Source organism: Pseudorasbora parva, chromosome 23 (genome assembly GCF_024679245.1).
Source record: "Pseudorasbora parva isolate DD20220531a chromosome 23, ASM2467924v1, whole genome shotgun sequence".
NCBI classification, from domain to species: domain Eukaryota; kingdom Metazoa; phylum Chordata; class Actinopteri; order Cypriniformes; family Gobionidae; genus Pseudorasbora; species Pseudorasbora parva.
Window position 1 is genome coordinate 2,761,606 of NC_090194.1, and position 27,786 is coordinate 2,789,391.

The 27,786-nt window shown below is 37.1% G+C and overlaps 1 long non-coding RNA gene across 1 annotated transcript; it reads left to right on the plus strand.

Moving 5' to 3' along the window:
• On the plus strand, positions 1-27,786 carry LOC137062106 (uncharacterized). The gene is made up of 2 exons (XR_010901205.1): positions 1-206; positions 27,595-27,786. It is a non-coding gene; the product is annotated as an uncharacterized lncRNA (long non-coding RNA).

Genomic DNA, 27,786 nt, shown 5'->3' on the forward strand with positions numbered 1-27,786 from the left:
GTGCCTTTTTTCTTATTAAACAAATGTCGAAACTGCCATTTGTGACACATTTAAGAAAGAAACAGGTTTTGACAAAGATGACAGGACGCCATGACACTTTTGTCGTTTGAAAGTGAACTAACAGAATATGATGATATGATCAATCAACATCTTCAATTAAACCCAGCCAACTCCGACTTGTTTAGAACAGACATCAGCCATGCAAGGTAAGCCATGGGAGGTTTTTAGTCTAGCCCGCCGTGGCATGATGTTTGCGTAATATTTGAGAGCAAGTGGTTTTCTGAAATGCACATAACCATGAAACTTACTGTTAGCAAATGGCAGGTTGCCGAAACAGGACTCAGACATTCTGAATTATCTTTATCTAGTTGTCAGGGGCCCGTTTTAAGAAAGGAGGTTAAGTGAAAACCATGAGTAGGCTATGTTAATCCTGAAATAAGGGAACTCTGGGTTTTCCTTTTCAGAATGGGAGGTAGGTTATGTTAAACCCAAGTAAGCAGGGTAAATCAAGCCCATTTCTAAAAGAGAGGTAGGCTACCTTAAAGTCAGTTATCAGGGTAACTTACTCTGTGAACCTAACTTGGTCGGGAGCAGGTATTCTTCTGTAAACCCAAAGATTTTTTTTTTAAGCACCAGCAGTGTTTAAAACCTACTTAAAAGGATAGTTCACCCAGGTGTATGACATTATTCTTTCAGATTAATACAATCGGAGTTATACAAAAAAAAGTCCTGGCTAAACCAGGCTTTATAATGGCAATGATTGTTGCTCTGTTTTTGAGGTCCATGAAAAATGCATCTGTCTGTCAAATAACCGCTCCACACGGCTCCGGGGGGTTAATCAAGGCCTTCTGAAGCGAATCGATGCGTTTGTGTAGGAAACATATCCAAATTTAAAACTTTATAAAGTAAAGTTCCAGCTGATTGCCTTCTGTGGAAAAAGTGTTGAAAGTGCCTCTCGCAGGTCAAAATGCTTCGCTATGTCTGACGAGCGTACCTGGTAGCGTAACATGATAAAGTCTGTTTTTTAGGGGGACCTAAATAGAAAAAGGAAGAAATTTAGCCCTCAGTTTTTCATGGGCACTTTATGTATATTATTGTACTGAAATGTATTGATAAATGCATTTATACTATGGAAGTTGTCTATAGAAAGTGAAGTTTTGGAACAGAGCTTGTGTGTGTGAATAAACACCGATATGTATTACCTCAGTTAAAGTTTTTTCTGCAATTTTCTGCGTCTACTCTTGGCTCCTTCTAGCAAAACATGAGGTTGATTTATTTAAAACCATCCACCTCCATTTGAGTCTCTTTTCAGCTGTCATAAGACTTGGCTCCGCAATGTTCTGCATTGGTTCCTGGGCAAACAAATAAAATTCCTTGTTTTTTTTTTCAATCGAAGCCAGAGGTTGTTCCCTATTTAAATACCGACCTGTTTACCAAAGGCCGTTCGTGTAAAAAATCAATGAGAACGCGAGAGCTGGAGAGCATAAACATTTATTCTGCGCTGAGGGAAAATCAGGGATGGTTTTAGGAAGGGTCAGCGGAGGAGTGTATTTTCATCTATTCTGTAAATCATATCTGCGTGAACTCCATAGGGAAAGCTTTTCTCAGCAGTCCAGAAATCAACAAAAGTGGAGTGCTTTCTCTCTCTCTCTCTCTCTCTCTCTCTCTCTCTCTCTCTCTCTCTCTCTCTCTCTCTCTCTCTCTCACACAGAGAGAGAGAGGGAACCACCTGCACAATGATGCCGCTGTGTGTCTTTACTAGACGCATAAAAAGGATCTGCTCTCCTCAAAGCTTTAGTTCTTATCTCTGTAAAACAGTAACTACACTGTGAGGTCAGAGGGGAACAACCATCTCACATTCCCTCAGCTGTACACAGACAATGTAAAACCACCACAGCCTTTTGCCTGATCCGACAGAAGGTCATTTTGAATTAAAGGGAGGTCTGGCAATCCATCACAGCAGACGGGTCTTTAAAACCCATAGCATTACTGTCGTGTTACGGGGTGTGAGGTGCGCTAAATCTGAGGAACTTATGTCATCAGTGTGATTGCTCTGAGGTTGGATGCCATAAAAACAAGATGAGTGCATGTTTGCGGTACCATCTGTGTTAAATTACCAGTGTCATGATGATTTCTAGTTTCTAATTGCTAAATGGCGTAAAAATATTTTAGCTTGAGTTATGTAGTGTAACAAAAATTCAGAAAACTATATTTCATGTTACATAAGCATTAAAAAAATGTAGGGTTCAATTCTCACTAGCTAGCATGCATATTAGTATGATATTGGGTGTCTATTAGTACTTATTCTGCATGGCCTTACCCAGGGTCAATACCTGAACTTAAATGCTACAAAAACTACCGTACCAACTATTAATAAGGAGTAAATAAGGAGTTTATTGAGGCAAAAGTCATAGATAATAATGAATATGTGTTCACTATAATAAAGTGTTACCAAACATTTTGATTAAAGAAATATGGGTAACAATATGAACTATTTAAAGATAGAATATGTTTATGTAAAATGAATAAATTCAAATATAATTAAATAAAATATTACAATTGGACAAAAAAATACACACACACACACACACACACACACACACACACACAACCTGTCAAAAGTTTAAGAACAGTGAGATTTTTAAAATGTTTTTAAAGAAGTCTCTTCTGCTCACCAAGTCTGCATTTATGTTATTAGAAATACAAAAAAGCTGTAATATTCTGAAATATTATTAAAATATAAAATAACTGTTTTCTATTTGAATATTTTAAAATGTAATTTATTCCTGTGATGCAAAGATGAATTTTAAGCATCATTACTCCAGTCTTCAGTGTCACATGATCTTTCAGAAATCATTCAAATATTATGATTTTCTGCATTAAGAAACATTTAAGATTATTATCGATGTTGAAGTTGTGTGTGAATTTTTTTTTTTAGGATTTTGGGATGAATAAAAAGTTCAAAAGAATGGTATTTATCTGAAATAAATCTAAAGCTTTTGCAACATTAAAAATGTCTGTACTGTCACTAGATCAATTTAATGCATCCATGCTAAATAAATGAATTCATTTCTTTAAGTTCTTTACCCAAAATCTTTTTTTAATTAAATTCTTACCGACATTTAAATAGTAGTACGTTACAAAAACCTTTTAATATCGATTTCCTCCATATTTGTTGTTTGGTAATGCTGGTTTAGCAAATATGGGGAAAATATTTCATGATTATATAAATTACTCATTACATAATGTTGGGTTAAAAATACCCCAACAATGTTAAAATGACCCAACATTTTTGTAAAATAACCCAAACTTAGTGACCCAATATGTAATATAAACGGTTGGGTTAAAAAAAACAACCCAATGTTTTTACTGTGTATAAAAATAAAATACAAAAATATTTTTTCTCATATTTGAGTTGTCGAGCGGATACGATTTTGGTTTTATAATGTTACATTTTTAACAATGTACAAATGTTCCATGTGGCATCTGTCGCATGATAAAAGAAAAATGGAAAATGTATACTACACATCTTTAATGTCTACAATATGAATCAATAAAATAGCCACTTATAGTAAAGCTCACCAAAAACATGCTGAAACTGATAAAAAAAGGCTCGTTGAATTACATTGTAAAGATAATTACAGTGATATGTGGTCAGGCGGGGTCAAGTTTGCAAAAAAATTACCAGATACATTTAATTTACAGCTGATTTTTTAACAAAGGTCCAACCTCAAAACATAATTTTGAAATATTCTGCAAAATCTGTTCACCATAAACTTAATTCATTCCACAGATTTCCATAAAAATGGAATAAATGTTCAAAGACTTCAACCACAAAGTGAAAATGAAATGACGACAATACAGGGCAATTAGATAAAGTCTGAGCCTTTTTTTAAATCAAATTCAAACCACTTGTGCCCAGTGTGTTTGAGTCTTTGTAATTTGTGTGTTCTGTAAAGGGCCAGTTTCCATTCCTGAATGCCATGTGAAAGCTTTCAGGGCTTATCAGGATATGATGACATGTTTTTCAGACAGGAAGTACAGTAGCTCCTAAACGCATTACCTCATAGTGAATGACTAATTGTATGTTTAAGCCTGAGCTTTATGATATCACACTCACACATTTTTTATTTTTATTGAAAGACATCGTTCTCCTATTCTGTGACATTTCTGTGGTTTGATGAATGTGACCTTGCCAGGTTCCAAGACTTTTATTGTACAGGCTTCCTGGCTGATGTTTTTCCTGTCAGTAAGTGGTTTTTGAGTGATTAGGAACAAGCTGAGAGCGAGATTTGTGTCATATTGCAACATCGAGAACATTTAAAATAAAATACTGGAAAAGTATGTGTGCCGATGCGAATGGAGTCACGTCTTTCACTCTGCGGATGTAGATTGCATGCAGTCACAGTAAAAAGTGCTGCTGGAAGGTTTTCCATAAGAAGAGAAGTTTATAAGGGAAACGGGTAGGTCACAGGAGTAATAAAATAATGTGTGTGTGTCTCTCTCTCTCTGTGTTTGCGTGTGCGTGCGTGCGTGTGTGCGTGCGTGTGTGCGTGCGTGTGTGCGTGCGTGTGTGTGTGTTCTTGTGTAGTGGGTTTCTGCTTTAAACTATCACGACACGGTGTATTAAATCATTGCTCCAGCACAACTGTTTCTGTCTGAAACAAGGCCTGACTCAAAAAAATGAATAAAATAAAATAAAAAGGACTTGAGAAAAAAAAAATTGAAATAAAAGTTTGAGAATAAATTTGTTTCGAGAAAAAACTTTTCGAGAATAAAGTCAAAATAAAATGTTGAGAATAAACTTGTAAAATTTAGATAAAAAATCTAAAAATAAGTTTGAGAGAACTTGTTAAATTTCGCAAATAAAGTTTTGTGAAGAAAAAAAAAAACGTAAAAAAATAAATAAATAAAAGTTTGATAAAAACTAATTACATTTCGAGAATAAAGTCAAAATAAAATGTTGAGATTAAACGCATTAAATTTAGAGAATAAAGTTGTTTTGAGAAAAAACTCTTTAAATTTAGAGAAAAAAATCTAAATAAAAGTTTGAGGAAAAACTCATGACATTTGTATAATAGTCGAATAGTCTAAATAAATTTGAGAACAAACACTCAGTTGAGTAGCCTGACAAGCCAGACCCACATCAAGATGTTTGGTCTGGAAACTCACCATTGACAGCTCAATCTGAGGGGCGGATAAACGGCTGTCTTTCAAACTCCCTCTGCACGCGATAGGATAGCGCTACAACAAACCAGAGCAACGAAGGTGAAACAGAGCTCGTTGAAAGATTAAACATTCGCCGTATCCGGTCGGCAAAACTCAGAACACATCTTCCCTTCTTAAGAATGACTTCAGTGCCACTCTTTGTTCTTTTCTCAGAGAAAAGCTTAACTCCAAGTCTACCGGAGGCGCGGGCAGAGCTGATTTGAAAGACCGCCGCCGTTCGCCAGTTTCTGTGTTTACTAGAAGCACGCAAACGCAACTCGGCCGTCATTATGTTAAGCCCCGCCCACTGACTCTATACACGATGTGATTGGCCCGGCAAGAGTTAGGCGAATACAGCTCAGAAGGGTATTGAGAGTTGCCAGACGACACTCGCGGGCAGATTAAATTTGCTGCCGCTAGGGTGCATCTAGATTTCTAGGCTACCAGTTGACCACTCATGTTCGCTGCATACTGAGACCATTACAGAGTAAGATCAGCTTTATCTAATAATAACTGAATAATAAGTTGCATACAAGCTTTAAAGAGAATATGCAAGCGACAGGGTCTTTTCAGAAAAAAAAAAGTCCAAGTTGCAGATCCAACTCTGTCGATGAACATGACACTGATCGAATGCATGATTATTCTCCAAATTGTATTTCAACTTCTTTAAAAATTAGGAATTTTTACTTTATTCACAATTATATTTTATTCTCAACATTGTATTTAGACTTTTTTTTCTTGAAATGCAGTGAGTTTAATCTCTCACTTTAAGATGGAGATGGGTTTATTTTTGTATTATTGCTTGGCCCTAATCCTCTTCCGGACTATTCCCTGATGCAGTGTGACGCAAAATAAATATGAATAAAATAAAATATTAAACAAATTTATTTTCTCATGGTTATATCCCATTTGCTTCCATATGTAGGTTTTAAACTGTGGCGTTCTGGTTTTGCTATGGGCCTTCATCATTCAAGCGTTCTCTCAATGATTGCATGCTTTTGCAAAAATCCCCAATTCAATTTAGAAATGAATTCAATACACTTCTATAAAAATCCAAAAAACTGGCCTGTTTGTGAAATCTGATGCCCCTATCTACCCCATCAAAGAGCACTATGGTTTCATAGCGGCACATTCTTGCTTTGGTGATTTATTTGGGCTCTCTGTGAATGATTAACAGACTGAGGGAGCTGAAGGAGCTCGATGATGAGGAAGATTTGTGTAAAGCTAAGTGAGAACAAAGAGGTTTCATCTTGAGGTCGTACCAAAGCATGAATGCCTGCCTGTTTGAAAAAGAAAAAAAAAGTTGTGCTGAACATGGGACACGTGGGGAATTTCGTAAATGCATCCACAGTTTCTCTTCTGGACAGATTTCTTTTGTTCCCGATTGATCTGGGAGTAAACTACGTTTAGAGGTGGACGACAAACATCTAATTTGGCTTTAATGCGAAACGCAAGTGTAAAATAGGACCTTTTGAACTGGAGCTAAACACAAAAAGCATCTCAAGCTGTGATCTTTCTGCCACTCTGCCGTAAGAACCGCCCAAATATGTTTCAAATGTTCCCAGTGAAATTCCCCCAAGTGCCGGCGTTTTGTTTAAAAGCAATTGCTTCTAAATGGCAATTGTAAGGCTACTTTGCCTCAATTGATCACTTACACATTGTGTTATGAATTGCAGGAAAGCACAAAACGCAGCCCAACAGCCTCAGGACTCGGAGCCCTCTGCGTAATTCAATCCAATCTCCGGATTCAACAACACACTCGCCTTGCCCTCTTAGACTCCAGATGGAGGAAACGGTCACATGTGAAAGCAGCAAAGAGTGGCACTAGAGATTTAATCCACAGTAGCTGCTGTGTAGATTAGGCTCGTGCAGATAGGAATTACTCAACAGGTCTCCACAGGCACCTGACCCGTCCCATTCCCTCGCAATAAAACAAGGCTTAGGAGTCGAGTCCCAGGGGCTTCAAAGCTCCCCTCAGGCCCAGGAGGGTGAGGGTCAGCGGTACTTAGTGAGGCGAAGTCCCTGGGTGGGAAGAGATGACGAGACCTCCCTCAAGAGTATGGACCCGACACAGACAGAAGTGAAGCAAATCAATGCTGCTCTTCTAGACATTAAAGGGATAGTTAACCCAACAATGAAAATAAATCTCACTCAGGTCATCCTAGGTGTGTATGGCATTCTTCTTTCAGACGAAGACAATCTGAGTTATATTTAAAGGCCCACACGCCGCATTATTCAGTGTGTTGACGTGATTTCCCCTGAAACGGCTCCAGCTGTTAGCAGCTCCTCCCCTTTTTGGAAACAGCCAATAGCGTTTCGTTAATACACAGTTTGACTAGAGCCGTTCTGATTGGTAAAGCCAGTTTCCTCTAACCGTTTATCATCATAATCTCCTCCATATATCGCTTTGAAATGCAGCATTCTGTGCAGAATTCAAATGGGTCCGATATGTTTTGTTGTCTGCGCCGACTCTCGCATATGATCTCGTCTAACTTTAGACCAGAGCCGTGTATGTGTGTGTGTGTGAAACCAGACTTCAATCGCCTCAACTGAAAGCATATTTACACCGAATCGTTTCCTATCGCATATATAGGGTGCTATGTGCCTTTCACCGTGTAGAAATCAGTAAATGTGTGAACAACTGACTGATTTCAGCTGCAGCTTCAGCAGTGTAGGGGGCGGGGCTTATGATTCTAGAGAGCATTTTGATTGGACAGAAGATTTGATGAGAAGGTGAAATCTGCGATGATTTCATCAAAATCTGTAATTCGTTTTAACAGAAGTGAGAGACTGTAAGTTTTGAATGCTTTTATCTCCTAAATGCAAATTTTGTCATTTTTTGGGGGGAAACATACCAGCTTATTCATTTAAGGCAGTCATACTAAAAGCTAAAAAACTACCATTTTGATTTCAGTGGGCCTTTAAGAGTCGATCCCAGGGGCTTCAAAGCTCCCCTCAGCCCCAGGAGGGTGAGGGTCAGCGGTACTTAGTGAGGCGAAGTCCCTGGGTGGGAAGAGATGAAGAGACCTCCCTCAACAGTATGGACCGGTCACAGACAGAAGTGAAGCAAATCAATGCTGCTCTTCTAGACTGGCCGTGGTGACAAGGCCACAAAGCAGAGTGAAGCTGTCCCAGGGGTCAACAGTTGGGTCGTAGGGTCGCCTTGATGTCTGTGACCTTTGACATGAAGCTCTGAGGGTGGGCGGGGTTGTGTTTCAGCTCCTGGGTCCATGTGTCCCGATTCTGACCTGAAAGGAGACCCGATAAATGGCAAAGATGCTTGATTGAAAGCTCTGATGTACTCTGAAAAAACAGAAAAACACCATTTACTCAATCATATTATTTGCAATCTACGCAACAAAATGGCATTTCTCTTCTAAACGTGATTTCTTTGCTTTTGATTAATGTAATTCTCTAAATTGTGCAATCTATTAGATACAATTATTTGGGGTGAATGTGAACCGACTCATGATTTTTGCCCAACATGCTTTGATTGGGTCCTGACGAATAGAGTACAATTGTTAAAATTAAGTGTTATTTTATGTGTTTTTAGGCAAAATGAGAAAAGGGACTTTATATTGTTTAATAGTGTTTAATATTAAATTATGTTGGAATTATTAGAACCATTTAAATTAACTATTGAGTTACCATAGTGGAGAAGAGCAGAGCGATTGCTAGGGTGTGGACTGATACAGCATAAGAGCATTTTATGCTTAACACTTGGCATGTTCAGTATGTGCTAGTGCTGGCTAATAGAATGAAAGCTAGTTAGTACAGTCGTATAAATCAACAAAAATATACAAAAATAAACTTGTGTTTTGTAATTGGATTAAAGAGGCAGGGTCTCAAGTCCCCATGTTAGGGAGCCATATTAAAATCATTCTGCTAGTACTCAATTTGGTTATTCAAAAATATAAGTTTTGTTAAACTTAATTGATTCATGTGGAACCGATGTACATGATTAAACAAATTTTTTTCAGTGAACTTTGAGCGAAATCAAAAGAACGAACTGGTGTGGCGTAATTTCAAACAATGTCAGGCCAAAACGAAGTTCATTTGGAGTTTGAAAATGCCTGGTAAACACCTGCGAACTACCATTGGTCCTTTATGGGGATTACATAATAGATGTGCTTTGAGGCTTTGCTTATTAGACATGGACATCCTCCTCTTCTGTTTAGTCCGTGAAGATCAAGCATCAGAAACACTGTTTTGTAGTTGAAATTGAAGATGTAATTCTCATTTAAAGAAACACAGACACTATAAAGCTGTTTGCTTTAAAGCAATCTATTGTATAAAGTGCTAAATAAACAGACTTGACATGTTTGGAGTGTCGAATTGCTGCGCTGGCGCAAACATCCACGTCTCTATGGTCGAATGCTTTCTTAACTGTTGTCTTACCGCTGTCATTGTTATTGAGAGGAAAGCACATTTTTACACGTTCATCTAAAGGTCAATCCCAGGGTGGCATCGGCATGTTCGCTGCAAATGTTTTGCAAACTTCTTTTTAACCCTACGGTTGGTGCTCTGTAGTTGACTAGACACTTCAGGGCCTCGGTAGAGTCATAACCACCTGCCCTGGATTATTGAAACCATTCAGCACTGACACAATACGTTTAATGAGTTTCTGGAAAATGTAGAGCAGATGAATAGGACTTGAAAAAGTGTAGGCGGTGTGCTTTGAAAAATGGAGTGAGAAAATGTCCTCTTGGAGCAAATAGAAACACACACATCAGTGGCTCCTAGTTGGCTCTCAAAGTCTCTGAGAAATGACATCTGCGCTGTGGCCATGACCTTAGCTGCTTTATTTTGCTACTTCTGTACATTTGCTCTCAGATCTGTCAAGAGTTTGCAGAGACTCATGTTACTGTGATATACGGAACCAGGCAGAGCAAAGCATCTACACAAATATATATCCTAAAGACATGCTAGGCCCATATGGAGAAACTATATGAAAGGAATGTCTCTGTTTTAGCCATTCACATCATCGCTGGTTGGTATTAAGGACTAAAGGAAGGTTTTCTATCATGTGTAGTCATATTTTATGGTGGCTCAGTAATGCACAACACAAAGCGGTATAAAAAGCAAACTTAAGTTCACAGCACAACGGATATGCTCCCAACCACTAGGCGGCTCTCGGAGCGGCGGGAAAAGTTGCCACTGTTTTATAGTCTGAAATCTTACAAAGATATCAATACCACAATTAGTTTTAACAGTATGTAGGCTAACCATTGTTTATCGACATTAAATATTAAAATAAGATAGTGCTCTTCAGGTTGTGGTTCCAATCACATCAAAGCAAGACCAGAGTGAGCTTTTTAAATTATTTATGATTTTGAGTTCATACAACTTGAAATCTTTAGTTTATGTATTTCATTCTTAGCATGTAATTACTTAATTCTATTAAGTTATATTTAATTTATGTTTTTAAGTTATGCTAACTTATTCACAAAAAAGTTCCATTTAATCAAAAAATATTAGTTAAAGCTCCACTGTGTGATATTTTTCCCCATCTAGCGGTGTAAAGGTATATGACCATCCACTGAATATTAGTTTCTGTTCCTCTAAATTCTGATTTTGTTTTAACTCCTACGGTGGCCGATTAAGTCCAAGATTAACATGGCAATCCCCCTCTTCACATTCGACACGGTCCCATCGAGTGTTAAAGCGCGAAAGGCGAAGCTTGAATTTACGGGTATGTCCCTCTTTGGCTACTGTACTTTCAAGATGGAGGGACAACATGGCGACCGGCATTCGAACCCCTCACCCGTATTTATTTTCAATGGCATATTATAAACTTACTTTACTTACTTACTTAATACTTTATTACTTGAAAGAAGTAAATATACATTAATGAGCACATATTTTTTTGAAAGAACTAAGTGTTTTTAGATAAGAGTAAACAAAAAAAGTTACACAGTGTAGCTTTAAAATTACTCAAAAGGAAGACCATGTTAGATCAACTTGAAATAATTAAGTTAGTAGAACTTTTTCTAAAACTTTGTGTATACACTACTTAATCTATTTATTTAATTTGAACATTCGGGTTTACTGTGAATTTTAATCAGTGTTTAAACAGTGTTTAGGTGCACACTAGCATAGCCTATATATATATATATATATATATATATATATATATATATATATATATATATATATATATATATATATATATATATTAGCCTAAATTTTGATTTTGTGGCGACTATCAGCATACAAGTGTTGAGTATACAAAATACAAACTCCTTGTTTTCATCACCAACAACGTTCTCTTTCTGTCGTTCTAAAAGAAGCTTTCAGCCACAAACACCCTTTTAAAAGAGCCCATTCTGAAAAAAAGGTTCCCCGTGAATTGCACTCGGTCAAACAAACGTCATAACGGTTAACAGTAAAATGATATCATTCAGGTTGTGGTTCCAAAGTTCCTTTCCAAAACCTTGTGAAAAATCTGAACTGGTGCCATTTTATGCTGGGGCAAGCTTTTTTTTTCTTTGTGATTTACAGAAAATTCTTTATAGCTTACAATCAGAACCCATTTTTGTCTGGGATGATACCTAATAGTGTCTTTAGCTGACAACTACTGCCCTACTATAACAGGGGATGCGTATTGGTTAAGCAGATTTTACAGAACTGTCTTCATGGTGAAACATTACATAGTTAAGCGTTTGGTTAAGGCTTTGAGGTCTGACAGATGCTTGCACATGGTCTCAGACCGACGCTGGTGTTAAACATGAAAGCACTCACCACTATGGTGGACTCTGTGGTCATGCATACTTTTATGAGGTGGTAGTTTGACTCATTATAGCCACACAAACAATAGCAGATGAAACCCTAATATGCTTCAGTCTGCAGTGTAGTAAGACATCCCAGAGAGCAAGCAACCATTGAAACAATGCAAAATCAATCTTAATGCGTCAATTATCACTTTTGCAACCATGCTTAATGTTGAATTAAAAAAAAAAATCATTAAACAATCAATGGTAATGACATTTTAATCAATGTTACAGTGTGATGTTGGTTCAGCATCATATATGCACGCTCAGAAAATTAAACGCAAGAACTACAACTGACTTCCAGCCACATGAAATCAACTGAAAATACACTTATTACTGACCAGACTGACTTTATTTCTATCATTCGTTACAGTTATTTTTGAGAATTTACATTGAAAATGTTTGGTCACCATTATGGTGATTAGTGTTCGCTTTATTTGGGTAGTTTGACTCTTGACTTTTTGGGTTTTAGACACAGACAGTCATCAAGAATCAGCATATGAATCTCAACAATGGTGACATGCTTCATGGTGCAATGCATGCTGGGAGTCATCTCCCAGCATGCATTGCGGCATGAAGCATGTTCTTCAGAACGATTAGAGCTTGACCATCTGAGTTCCACATACTCTACATCAAAAAATATCACTGACCTAAAAATAGTTGAGAATTTTTTTTTCTAGTAACATTTGTTTGTCTTAAATTCATCTAAATCCTTTATTAGATTTTGAATGTCCAGCACAGATGTTTCCTTTGCCATAATATTAATATTGTTTCAGTAGATCCAAAAGCGATAGGAAATAATAAAGGGCATGAGAAATGTTGAGTTCTAACGAACCACAGATATAAATAATCCCATCCAGGCACAGTTTACATAAATTCTTGATATGCAAGAAATAATCGATGCTCAAGAAGCAAATAATTATCTCAAGAAAGAGTGCTGTGTACTCAATATGTCTAAAACTTGGTGCATGACAAAACAAAAGGAGAGCATGTAAGCACAGGTGCTCCGCAGATCTACTTTTGTTTGTCTGTGTTTATATACAGTTTTGGTGAAACATTTCTGCAAATCGTGGCTGTCCTCTAAACTAATGTCCTCATTGCCCGAGGCCTGATGGTCAAAATCTGGTTCGCCAAAGACTCTGGTGAGACAAAAGCAAACACATGCTGCTATTTAAAAGTGAAGATGTCGCAGCAGTGTGAAGGCGACAGACTCATGTTTATTTTGGGCACATTGCTCTGACCCTGCCCGTTGCCTGCTGTGTGCCACGGACAGCTCCAACGATGGGCCTTTACTTTGATCTAGCATGAGATATAGCTTATTGCCTTCCAATCTGGGGACAATATTCCCCCATATGTCTCCCCCTACTGGGCTACATCGCAGGGCCTGACCTTTTGCTGTTATTCCCCAGCTCACAGGACACCCCTGATTCCAGTAACCTTTCTAGAGGACAGCAGGATGTGTCCATTTCTCTCACATCCATCTATAACAATAAAACTAATGCTGACAGCTCTACAGGGAGAGACTAATAAACTCTTTTGTTGTTGCTGTGACCGCTATATAGCGAACTGCTTCTAAAGGGAATACAATACCCTTGTGCATGCTTACCGGTTGCCCTTGTCTCATCACAGTGGAAGCTGTGTAAAGAATAGCTGTTCATACACCAGAGTTATCAGCGGTGGATAGTGTTGTTCAAGGGGTAGTCGAAAGTCGACTTATTTTCTTTTGTACAACAGAAAAGGAGAAATTCAGTGATATCCTGCTGGCTTGTTCCATGAAACTACAATCGATGGGGAGCTTTCAGGCTTCATAATGTAAGCAATGTCCAGTAAAATGCATCGAAAAAGTGGTCCAACTCATGCATTATATTTCATAGCTTTGTGTGATGAAGAGACTGATTACCGTTGCAACCTGATCATTAAGACAGTCAAGAACTGGATCAGTGAACGAATCATTTAGACCGGTTTTGTGAATTGAATAAGCCGATTCATTGAAATGAGCCGACGCAAAATAAAGATTTATTAACGAATCAGACTATGAAATATGAAATCTTATTAACGGCCCTGATGAACCGGATCACTGAGTCTGGAAGATGAACTCAAGACCCGGATCAGTCAACGAATGCTTTAGACGTAGGTTTTGTTAATAGAATAGGCAAATTTATTGAAACGATCCATCGAAAAACAGTTTAGGCTTTATGCTATTTATAGGCTTTTTTGGGTTTGTGAATTGTATCAGCTGAATAAATGATTCGATGCAAAAGAATGATTCATTTGTATCGCTCAGCTGAATTGGTCGGGTTTCAAGAGTAAAAGGGGGTCAGATCTTACTGTGTGAGTCAGGGATGGAAATTAGCACCCGCCACCAGCCAAATGCGGGTGATTTTGAGTTGTGGCGGGTAAACTCGCTTCACTTACCGGCCACCGTGGCGGGTAAATAAAAATAGCATACTGTTTCCCCTCTTTGTAAACTTTGTTCAATGCATGCGAGTGCGGCCGTATGTCCGAATATGACCAGTCATTTTCGCCGTCATTACCCGGATGCAGTACCAGAAGACGCGAATACGAACTCGCGCGCGCTGAAAGAATATCCGTCACTGCGCATCATCCGAGAACGCGCACTCGTCTCACAGCGCGCAAATATTGAGTTCTCTTTCAAGTCTTGCGCTTAAATGGACAAACTCACACAAAAGGTATGTCAACATATCCATCTTGATTAGTATCCAAGCAGACATAGTCTGAATATGCCTCAAGTGAACGTTATACAGTCGAGAAAGAAGAGCATATCCCTGCACTAGGTCTTAAAGGGGCAGTAGCCTTTACTGCTGTCTGTTTAATGTCAAACAAAAGGACATCACTCACTGCTCTTAAATAGCTTTTGTAAGTTTAAAAAGGATTAATCTTTAATTTAAACAGTTAAAATATGCAGTTATTTTACATTTGATTACTTTATTGAATTTCTGTACCTTTCTGCAAGCCATTAGGCCTGTACATTAGCTATTATTAAATGCACACATGAGTGAGGTCAAGTTAAACATTTTAGTTTGAATTGTATTTTATACTGTGGATTGTTGCAATGTGCTAAATAAATATTTGCATAATTTGTAATTGATTAATATTTGAAACTTTAATATTAATTTATGCAATCGCAATGCCTTGATTTTTAGTAAAGTTACACAGTCACAGCATTAGCCATAAATGCAATGGTACTAATAGTTGGCATAATTTCTTTTGGTGTTTCGGTTTCGGCCAATAATTTTTATTTCGGTGCATCCCTACTGACAATGTTCTGCTCGGTGTGTCGTCAACACGCTTCAGAAGATGCCAAAACTAATAGTTTCATTGTTGGGACTAAAAACCTAAAACTGGAAGCCATAAAAGATCACGAATCATCCAAATGCCACATCCAGGTAAAAAAAAAGCGCACAGAGCCCTACTCATTTAATGAAATGTATATCAGTTCATGGTTTGTGTGTGTATAAGAGAGATAGAGAAAATGTCAGTATTTCATTGAGACTTGAGATTAAATAAACTGCTTAAGTATTGTAGAGCTTGTAGTATTAATTTTTCACATGCAGTTACACATTGTCGGTTAAAAACAAGAAAGTGGCTGGTAAAAACATGGAGTGGCTGGTAGATTTTGAAATCCGATGGACAAAAAAGTTAATTTCCATCCCTGGTGTGAGTATTCAGGTGTTTAAAAGAATGATATGTAAACGTGGATAAGAATATCTTTACATGAGACTTTAAAACAACACAATATAACCAAGAAAACTGTAGTTTAATGCACCACACCCTAAAACAGTCCAGGCATCCTAGTGTCCCATAAGTCCCAATGTGAGTGTCCACCGGTGTATACTGTCCAAAAGAAGTGATAATCCAAAAGGTTTGAAGGTTGTGACGGAAAGGGAAAGTCCACAAGAGTATCGGTGAACACCTGATAGTGGATGTGTGACTCCTTGATCGCTCACATGACAAGCCAAACATACATTTCTTAAAGACATAAACTGTTGAGAGGAACATGTAAACCACTGATTAAAACTCTATTATGTCTCTTATGTGTAGGGCTGTCAACATTTCTCAAAAAAGACATTCAAATATTCCCTCTAAAACAAACACGAATATTCAAACTATTCGAACATCTGGGTTGCGCATTTTGTCAATGACATCCTGTTATTGACGTCCTGTTATTGACGTAATGTTATTGACGTAATGTTATCTCGCATTACGTCAATAATAGGATAAAATTTATACAAAGAGACATAACTACTTGTATAGTTTGTCTATTTAAGTTTATACATATTTGATAACGTATTACCTTCAAAAAAACAAGTAAATTAACTAATGGCCAAGAGCGCAGATCTCTCTCTCTCTCTCTCTCTCTCTCTCTCTCTCTCTTGCCCTCGCCGCGGATAACAGTTTAAATGAACAAACGCTGATCAAGAGTTTTGTGCAAGCAATTTAAGGTCGTGAGACTCGTGACTCTCAAAATATAGATTGCCCCAAATATAGCAGGCTTCATTCAGTGATTGAAACAAATATTATTAATATTAATTTAAGTTTTGCAGCATATTGAACGCTCTGAGCGAGCTCTGCTGTGGTAAACATGGAACTTTACCTTGACATGAAACGGAAAATAATCACACCAGTGGAAAAAGTGCATTTATCCTTTATTCATGCAATATCTCTTCAGTCAGTACAGTATCCTATACTTTAGTGTTTCTGTTTAATGTTAAATAAAATGAGGCATGGTTTGCTTACTGTATTTTGCATAGCTTGCATATAACTATCTCACGGCTCAACAGTTTTACCTCCTACCGACCAAAATCCAAAGTACTTCCAGACATGGCTGTTTAGATTTTGGAGGGTTAAAATCGCTTTCCCTGCTGCGGTCGAGTTGGGCTCTGCACTTTCTGCCATCTTCCATGCAAGACGCGGCAACTTTCAGCAGTGACTCCTGTGACCTGTCCCTGAACCCCCATGCGCGCGCTCACTCGGAAAGCAGACAGCTACGCCTCTACTATCGTGGCGTTCTTTTTTTTTTTTTCTTTTTTTTTAAATATTAATTTTCTCCTTCGAAATTCGTTTTTTTTAAAACTATTCGACTATACATTCGAATTTAGAATATTCGCTGACAGCCCTACCTATGTGACAGTGTCACACATTAACAATCAGGAACTCTTAAACAACTTAAATGTTGGTCTGTGCGTCGCACAAAACTGTTGGACTATATGATATGGTTAATGGTGCTTTTGAGCTTTATGGCCCTAGTCCTCATTCACTTTTATTATATTGACAAGAGTTGTGAACATGTCCACAGTTGAACTAAAACGAGGAAACAATTGAATAAAATATGTTTGTAAATTAATAAACCGTGAGAGAGAATTCTTAATTAGTGTAATTCACAATATCTTTTTTTTTTTTAGTTCACTCTAAAAAATGCTGGGTTAAAAACAACCCAAGTTGGGTTGAAAATGCACCGACCCAACAATTGAGTTGTTTTAACCCAATGGTTGAGTTGTTTTAACCCAGTGGTTGAGTTGTTTTAACCCAGTGGTTGACTTGTTTTAACCCAGTGGTTGAGTTGTTTTAACCCAGTGGTTGAGTTGTTTTAACCCAGTGGTTGAGTTGTTTTAACCCAGTGGTTGACTTGTTTTAACCCAGTGGTTGACTTGTTTTAACCCAGTGGTTGAGTTGTTTTAACCCAATGGTTGAGTTGTTTTAACCCAGTGGTTGAGTTGTTTTAACCCAGTGGTTGAGTTGTTTTAACCCAGTGGTTGACTTGTTTTAACCCAGTGGTTGACTTGTTTTAACCCAGTGGTTGAGTTGTTTTAACCCAGTGGTTGAGTTGTTTTAACCCAGTGGTTGACTTGTTTTAACCCAGTGGTTGAGTTGTTTTAACCCAGTGGTTGAGTTGTTTTAACCCAATGGTTGAGTTGTTTTAACCCAATGGTTGAGTTGTTTTAACCCAATGGTTGAGTTGTTTTAACCCAGTGGTTGAGTTGTTTTAACCCAGTGGTTGAGTTGTTTTAACCCAATGGTTGAGTTGTTTTAACCCAATGGTTGAGTTGTTTTAACCCAGTGGTTGGGTTAAATGTTGTTTAAGACAACCCAATTGCTGGGTAAGAACAACTCAACCATTGGGTTAAAACAACCCAATTGTTGGGTCGTTGCATTTTCAACCCAACTTGGGTTGTTTTTAACCCAGCATTTTTTAGAGTGTTGGATGCCATGTGCAGGACTCCATATTTCAGTCAATGTCATTTCAATGTCGATGACATGAGGGTGAGTAGACAATGACAGAATTGTATTTTATTTGGTGAACTATTCCTTTAATGTTTCAAACATCCCCATGATTCAGACAGCTTGAGTCTGTAAATGTAATAGTTTGTGACTTTGTGAGTTTCCTGTGAGATTTGTAAAAGTACTAAATACAGACGCAATCTATTAGGCTCGAGAACAGAGGAGAAAGCAAGGTTAGATCGCAGGTCGCAGATGAGATATTTCTGTTATGACTAAGGAAGAGGCTCTCTTTCTGTCCATATCTCTATTTCTCTTTGGCTTTGTGTAATGATGCCACATGGGGAACTAAATAATTAGAAGTGAGCACTGATTTCAAGTGCTATAGACATAGATGGGTGTTTAAAGTTGTGCTTCCAATGGCCTGGTATGACCAGGAGAGAGATGGAGAGAGGGAGGGTGAATGAGTGTCCCTTTGATTTCTCATTCAGGAAGGTATGTTGGGCAGATGGTCGGACTCCATGAAGAGACTCCTCTGTTCTTCACTTTGTGTCCGTATAAAGTGACCTCAAATGCTTGCAGTATAACACTTAATAACCTATCTCTGTATTATATACAAAATATCAAACCAAGCTGATGCTAGAGCTTTGTAGGAACTATACTATTCTGTGCCAATTTTATAAACTAAATATTCCCAATGTGATTTTAAATGGCTGTAAGAAGTCCTCAAGTTCACATGTGTCCTACAAGTGTGGTTCATTAGCTCTGGACCCATTTCATGCTGTACTTGAAAAGTGCTTGCTCTTTCTTTCTTGTACTTGGTTTGGTATTTTGTTGTATAATACAATGGCATTCTTAAGTGTCCAAAAACTTTTGGGGGCCACTGTGGAAAATGGAGATGGAATGACAGCATTAATAATTAAATATAGCTGCAAGCAGCAATTATCGGTGCAAAGAACACAAAAGTCATGCCAACATGGCTGGCCATCAGACCAAGCATAACAACGAGCAAAGAAAAGACATCTTAAGATGATTTTAGGCAAAATGGCTGAATAAAGGGGTTTATCACTTTTAACCAATAGGTGGCGCTTTGACCAAATTGATGTGGTGTGATCAGAGTAAGGTAACACTAGCCATGTTTCCGTTACAGATTTGCGTAAAACGTTTGCAATATTTTCTAAATGTCGAAAAAAAACGATTGCGAAATTACACTTGTTTCCATTAGTCGCAGTTATGGGACTAAAACGTATTATTTTCCTCTCGCGATCGGTCATTCCAAAAATTGTGCTACCTATGTTGGTAGGTTTATATACTCCATCCACCGCACTAGTGATTATTTATAATGGAAAGATACAAGGATTAATGGCAAGGAAAAAACCCCTTATAGGCTACTTGAGCGGCACGTATATGAGGTGTGTGTGTGTGTGTGTGTGTTTCTCCCTCAGATCGGTTTCAAGGTCTTCATGATAATGTGGCATTTTTGTGTTTAGAATCCAGTATTCCTGTAATTCTCTTGTCTTTTATGAGTTTAATAAAGAACTCTGTCTCGTCTTGTGTCCAAACATACCGTCATCTGTAAAGAAAGATTGGCTTTTACACACGCCAGGTTATTAAGAGCGAAATGTTTGAATTTGCATGGTGGTAACACATTTTTTTTTACCACTTTGATATTTTGGCTTGACATTTCATTTGTTGGAAATATGAACTGAATTTAGAAATGCTTTTGAAATGAAAAACTTTGCGTTTAATAAACAAAATACATTTTTGAAATGAAGACAGCGCTTGGAGGGCAGTGCATGCAAAATAATCTGTTCCCTGAATCCACGGCCTTTGTTGTTATTGTGAGTGTACATAAATAAAAGTTTATAGTTTATATTTCTTGAACTTATCTGTATGGCTAAAAATGACGGAGTATTGTGAGCTGTTTCCACTGTCTTCATCTGCCATGGGTTAAAGAAAACATAGCCTAACTATGAAACTAAATAGGCTACGTTTAGGCCTAAATATTAGCATATAGTATTATGATTTTAATTTCATATGTTGATTATGAAAAGTGAGCAGCATAAGTAAGATATAAGATTAGCGATACGTCTGGAGACGGGGTCACACATGATTTTAGCCACTTCGAGTTTTATTTTCTAGAAAGTCTTTAAAATTTATTTTGTTTTGTATAAATTGTATTTTAGTTTTGATTGATGATTTATCAACGTTTTATCAATTATTTGTAATTATGAAAATGTTATTGTAATGTTAATATTTCTTATTTTTAAAAATATTTTTTGCAGTAATAATCATAATTATTATTATTAGTCACATTAATATAAAAACACAAAATGTTATATACACACACTTTTAATTTGTAAAAAATTATAATAACAATAATTGCATTTTAAATCGCAATCGCAATTTTACCCAGAATAATCGCAATTATATATTTTCCCCAAATCGTGCAGCCCTAGTCTGAAGATGATCTGGTAAAATTTTCGTAAAAATCGGAGCAACGGCCTAGGAGGAGAAAATCAAGCTCGAGAATTTAGTTTCTAGCCTTCACGGTTCAAAAGTTGAACATTTGGACAGTTGGTGGCGCTAGAGGGCTTGAGTTAGAGACTCTAAATTTGCTATGGCAGGGTATCCGCGGGGTCTTGAAAAGTCTTAAAAGGTGATAAATCAATTTTGGGAAAATTAAGACCCTTATAAAGTATTAAAAAGTCTTATCACGGCTTTATAAAGTCTTAAATTTTGAAAGTATTTTGTTCAAGCTTTGTCAAAAGAGTTTGACTCCAAAAAGTATTTATGAATATATTTATTTTCATCCCCATAAGTATTAAAAAACAACCGGGTACTCAGTCTGAGATCTGCTCGGAGCGTGCGCGCCAGGGATGGAAATTAGCGCCGCCATGCCACCAGCCAAATGCGGCTGATTTAGAGTTGTGGCGGGTAAACTCGCTTCACCTACCGAGCTGTTTCACCTCTTTGTAAACTTTGTTCAATGCATGCGAGTGCTGCCGTATGTGCGCATATGACCAGTCGTTTTCTCCGTCATCACTCGCGTGAAGACGCGCTGTGAGACTCGCGCGCGCTGAGAGAAGATCTGATGCTGTGCATCATCCGAGAGCGCGCACGAGTCTCACAGCGCGCAAATATTGAGTTCTCTTTCAAGTCTTGCGCTTAAATGGACAAACTCACACAAGAAGTATGTCAACATGTCCATCTTGATGAGTATCCTAGCAGACATCGTCTGAATATGCCTTAAGTGAACTGTATAGTGTGCACAGTCGAGAAAGACGAGCATATCCCTGCCTCAGGTCTTAAAGGCGCAGTAGCCTTTACTGCTGCCTGAGGGATGTCCTTATATTTAGTTTGACATTAAACAATGCTCTTGATTGAATAGTTTTTGTAAGTTTAATAAGGATTAATCTTTCATTTAAACAGTTAAATATGCAGTTATTTTACATTTGATTACTTTATTCAATTGCTGTACCTTTCTGCAGGCCAGTAGACCTGTACATTATTATTTAATGAACACATGAGTGAGGTCGAGTTAAACAATCTAGTTTGAATTTTATTTTTCGGTTTTCGGCTTTGGTTTCTTCTTTTTTTGTTTCGGTCAAGAATTTTGATTTCGGTGCATCCCTACTGACAATGTTCTGCTCAGTATGTTGTCAACACGCTTCAAAGATGCCAGAACGAATAGTTTCATTCTTGGGACTAAAAACCATAAAACTGGAAGCCATAAAAGACCACAAATCATCGTGAAAATGTCAGGAATTCATTGAGACTTGAGATTAAATAAACTGCCCAAGTATTGTAGAGCTTGTAGTATTAATTTTTTAAAAACAAAAAAGTGGCTGGTAAAAACATTGAGTGGTAGACTTTGAAAAAAGTTAATTTCCATCCCCGGCGAGCGCTGTTCATGGGTGACGTCATGTATTTTGTGAAATGCGCAGTTAGGTGATCTGTCGCCCTCCATACATTGCAAAACAGATATGCTATATAAACGATACAAAATTGGCCTACGATAGAGATTTTAAGTCTACATTCGACTACAACTGTTTATTAAAGGTTTGTTGCCGATTAGAACTTGGTCTTAAAATATTTTGAGAAGGTCTTAAAAAAGTCTTAAAAAGGTATTGAAATTAACTTCAGGATTCCTGCATATACCCTGTATGGTGACAGATCAGACTGTCCTCTATCTTTGTGCCAAATTTCATAACTTTCCTGCATGCGGTTCTATGGGCTGCCATACACTTCTAAAGCGGAAAAAGAAGAATAAAAACGGCAGGTTGCTACACACCTTCGGTGCTTGGCCTCGAGTTAGATGGGAATATGGTATATTCATCGACTTGCACCTGGAGGGGGAAAAAGTAATGTGTGTATTTTTATGTATACTTTGGAGAGAGCGAGATGAAAGTAGATCTAACTAACCTCATTAAGGTGATGAAAGCTGTGTTTAATCAAAAGCTACATTTGTTTTGTAACAGTATAAAACACTTTCAAATAGAACCAAGTTGGACTCGTACTTACGAACAGCAGGGAGAGTGTGTGAGGACCACTGCACCAGATGACCTGAGTGTTTGAAGACAGGGTTAAAAGAGAGGAGAAAATGAGGGATGAGAGACGGAGAAGAGAATCCAAGGAACAATGAAGGAATGTAAATATTTGTGGTGTCTTTGTTTGCAGTGAAATCCACCTGTCAGAGCAGATGGACGACGTCGGACGGGGGTGTTTTTACTATGAGATTCAATTTGATTTTGTAAACAGGCCTCATGACATGAGCTGGATTTAATTGGCATGTAAATATTTAGAGGTTAATTGCATATCATTTATACCGAGTCTGTTGCTACAGATTTAGTTGCAGTAAAATGCTTTACTGGAAAATGCACTCAGAAATAGCACAGGTATTGTCGCCATGATTCGAAGTTAATACAATGGATTTCTGGACATGCACAAGGATTAATAATGCCATGTTTTGTTTTGGACATTCTTTGGACTACCATATAATAATAAGGAAGAAGAATTTCATCATAATGTATGATTGTGTCTTGCATTTAAAGACTGCGATCATACTATATACTATAGGCTTAATATTTAGAAATGTGCATTGTGCAATACATAAGTACTCCAAATGAAGCAACATGTCATAGAGAGATGATAGATTTTTTTTTTTTTACTAAAAGGGGAATTTGGCATATAAATCCCTCTGGTGTTTTTCGCTTTGGCACTTGCTCTGTGAACACAGCAACACACACACACACACACACACACACACACACACACACACACACACACACACACACACACACACACACACACACACACACACACAAAAATTATGGACACGATTCGAAAAGGTTAAAGGGTCCAGAAAAAAAATAGTCACACTTGTGTTCCAGTCAAAAACGAGCTCATTGGAAATAATGAGACTAATTTCATCTAGTGGAAGCGTTTGGTACTGCGCCCCAAAAAATCTGACTGAAAGCTCATTTTTTGAGATATCAAGCTCAAATTTGGAGCACAATTTACAATTTATGACGTGTTTTTTTTTGTTGCATTTCTTTGCATTTTTAGAGATTTTATTTTAAATTTCATATAAAAAAATGTAATACAAATTTTGTGCATTTTTCACTTTTTAAAGTTCACTTTTTAAAATGTTTTTCACTTCATTAATCTGCCAAGTGTCGTCGTTGAAAAGAGATCAAACTTCAGTCTGTGCTCCTAAAGCATTCAAGATTTACCACAGGTTAAGTTGGCAATATCATTTTCTGGTCTAGGCTCAAAAAGCGAATACATGCGTTATAAAACAGGCCAATTGTTCAAAAAGTTTAATCTGGATCAGCATGTTCTGGATTTGGAAATCCCGGGTTTTGCTATCCAGGATCAGGTTTTTTTTCCAAAGCAAAATTGGATTGGATTACTAATCCAGATGATACACACTTTTTCAGATGACCAAATCTGGATTGCTAGCACGATCATTCGAAAATACTCCCGGGTTTCTACTGATGCAAAGCCATATGCTAAATCGCTGAAGTAACCCTTTAATTACGATGACCCAGTAATGCACAACACATCGAAATTTAAAAAGCACATCTAAAATGCCCTGATTTTGTTGGGTTGTGGCTTGATCTTGTTGTATTTTGCATAGGGTTGCCACCTGTCCCGTGAAATATGGAATCGTCCCGTATTTTCAGGAAAAATGACGCGTCCCGTATCAAAGCAATACAGGACGCGATTTGTCCTGTATTTTACATAGGTCCACCCGCATTGTGTGAAGACACGTCCTATTCTGCCCCTAATTGGGTCGCTGCCGTCGTTGGTTTGTTTGATTGGTTTGTTTCAGGTTCACGGGCCGTGAATCACGGCCAATCAGAGTCAGAAGAGGAGGGGACCCCGCCTCGCCGGTTCTTTTCTATAGGGGCAGAATCCATTTGAAACGATGGCGGAGGCAGGTCCAAATACCCTATAATCATTTTTTGATTGATACACTGTAAAAAAATTTGTGGTGTTTTTTGTTGGTTTAACTTAAAAAAAGTAAGTAACCTGGTTGCCTTAAAATTGTGAGTTTATTGAAATTAAAAATTTGAGTTTGACACAATAAAGGAAATTAGTTTAATAAATAGAAACTCAAAATATTTTTGAATCTGAACCACATAAAAAATATGATAAATCATGAATATAGCACTATTTGGCATGTTTCACTGCATCATCAGAAATAACACACACACAATTACCCAATATGCTTACAAAATCTTTTAATAATATTTTAATAAAGGTTGTCGAATCTCAAAAAATGTTCATTGTATTAACTCTAAATTTTAATTTCAATGAACTCAAAATTTTAAGGCAACCAGGTAACTTTTTTTCTAAATAATTTTTTACAGTGTAACGTTAGATTTCATATGCTGCCTATTAAGAAATGTTAATAATGTAGGCTACATTAATGATGTTATGGTATGATTTGTTTATTAAGGTTAAGTTGTACAGTCAGACACAAGCATTACTTTAATAAGAGATAAGATATATTTAATACATATTTAATCAAAATAGGACCTTTTAGGAATAAAATAAACAACTATTTGTTATGCTTAACAGATTTAAATAATTTCATCATCCAATACTATAGAATTAACAATAGACTATAAAAACGGAATAATACATAAATATATTTACTTAACTTACCAAAAATAAAAGTTGTTAAGTGTTTTATTAAAATAAGAAATGATTGTAGATATTATATCATTTACAGTTATTTAGGTGTGGTTTCACTGTTTGGATGGTGTTACTGCAAACAATGACAAATATTTTAGTCAATTTTTGTTCACAACACTTAAAATTAAAATTACTCAATTTTAAGATAGCAATTTCTTATCCTACTCCCCTCTAGGTTACAGCAGCTGAGTTTGTTTTTCATAGCTGTGTATTATACTGAGTGCATCTGTTCACACTGATTTCAATAGCAGATATCCTATTATAATGTCCATTGTTATCAATCTTAATATATATACAAATTATGAAAACATGTTTTAAATTATGATATACGACCACTGCACTGGCACACCATTGGGACTGTGGTCATCGTGGCCCCGAGGGGTGTGGCCACCGCTGTGGTAGGCGTCCCTTATTTTTTTGTATTGAAGGTGGCAACCCTAATTGTGCACTACTGGGCCACCGTACCTTAATAATAATAATAATAATAATAATAATAATAATAATAGATTTTATTTATAATGCACTTTTCATTCCGAAGAATCTCAAAGTGCATAATAGGCAGCCTAATGTCTACTTCAAATGTATTATTTTAACAGTTTTTTATTTTTTGACCAGTTTTAAAGTTTTATTGATTTTTGTTCCTGAATCCACGATTCTGCTGGGATCAGTATAATCCTGATTTTTATTTTATTTTGGGGGATCAAAGGCATCCCAATCTTGCTAAAAAGTTTTGAACAACGCAAAATTATGTTTTGATCCAGATCAAAACCAAGATTGGATTTTTTGTAATCTAATCTGATTTCAGAAACAGCCCATTTTTCAAGATTTGATCCAAATACGATAGCCAAAATCTAATCAGAATACCTTTGAACAACTGGCCCTAGAGCATAAATATAATTTAGCACCATAAAATCCCTTAAAAATACAAAATATTAACTAAAAACATTATCGACCGAAGTACATTCATTTTATTAAAATGAAAAAAAAAAAAAACACGTCGGTCATGACAGACACGAGAAGAGCGGTTGAGCATAGTTTGTCAGAAGATCAGTGTATATCTGTGTGGTTGGTGGATTTCTCTGTACACTACACTCTCACCATTTGGGGAATTCACTCAGACTTCATGAGGTGATTAAGCATAAGGCATTCTTTCATAACGGTTTAAAGATCATGATAAACAAAAAATCAATCAAGTGTGTCCAAACATCTGACTGGTGTTGTATGTGCATTAGAATATGTGTGACTGCTGAAATGTGCGTGTGTTTGTGCTCTCCGTCCCCGGGCCCCTCTCAGAGCTCTGCTCCACATTAACCCATGGATAAATCAGCTGTGGCTCACTCCTGCTGTGTGTCTACACACACACACACACAGGCAACGGATGTGGCATTACTATGTCAGACACCATTACAATTCGCCTCACAAGTCAGATGGAAGTTTCTTTCTTCATGCAAAGGTGTCTAGATAAGGTTATACGGCTGATTATAGTAGTACGGTTGCATAAACCACGTAGACTAGTCTTAAAAGTAAGTCATCGAACATTTTTTTTAAAGACTGGTCCTAACTTTTTAAAATCAGTTACATAATATGGTTTTCTAAATGCTAGTTGGACAAATTAGTGCTTAAGACACCGTCTTAACATAGTGGCTAAGTACTAGCCAGCTAGGGGAGATTGTATTATTCCTTTTAGGAAAAGTGTATTTGGCAAAACTACTTTTGTTCGAGAGCTACTGGGTGGCACTTCACCCCATATACATTAGAAATGCAACCACTATAGTACATTTAACATTTACGGTTACAGAAATGGTTAATTGATAATCAGAGCTGCCAACATTCGCCCAATACTAGACCTGTTTTTGCTGCCTCCTGTTTGCTTTTTGCTTTGTGTGTATGTGGTCATGTATTTGTCTGTTTGGTCTGTGTTTGTATTGTACATCCTAACTTAGTACTGTAAAATTGTATTGTGGTTGTTATATTATGTAAAATGAAACTTTTTACTCTCTTTTAGGATGACATCTGTCTAGGGACTGCGGGTGAAATATAGACTAACTCTGGCATATTGACAGAAATGTGTATTAATATGCACTGTCCCTGTAAAAAAATAAAAATAAGTGCACACTAGATGGTACGAATCACAAAAGTTCGACTGTACAAATCACCTTTCCTTTTGTTTTAGGATGCTGTGATTTACAAAATGCCAATCCGTGACATACAGAAGTGTTGAGTCGGCACTGGGAGGGATTTCTGTGATGGATTGAAATGGACGTTGAATCCTGTAGATTAAATGGAGCGTGGCAGTTAAACAGGCATGTAAAGATATACAGATCCATAATTACACAGAATTAAACTGATTTGAAACTGATTTGAA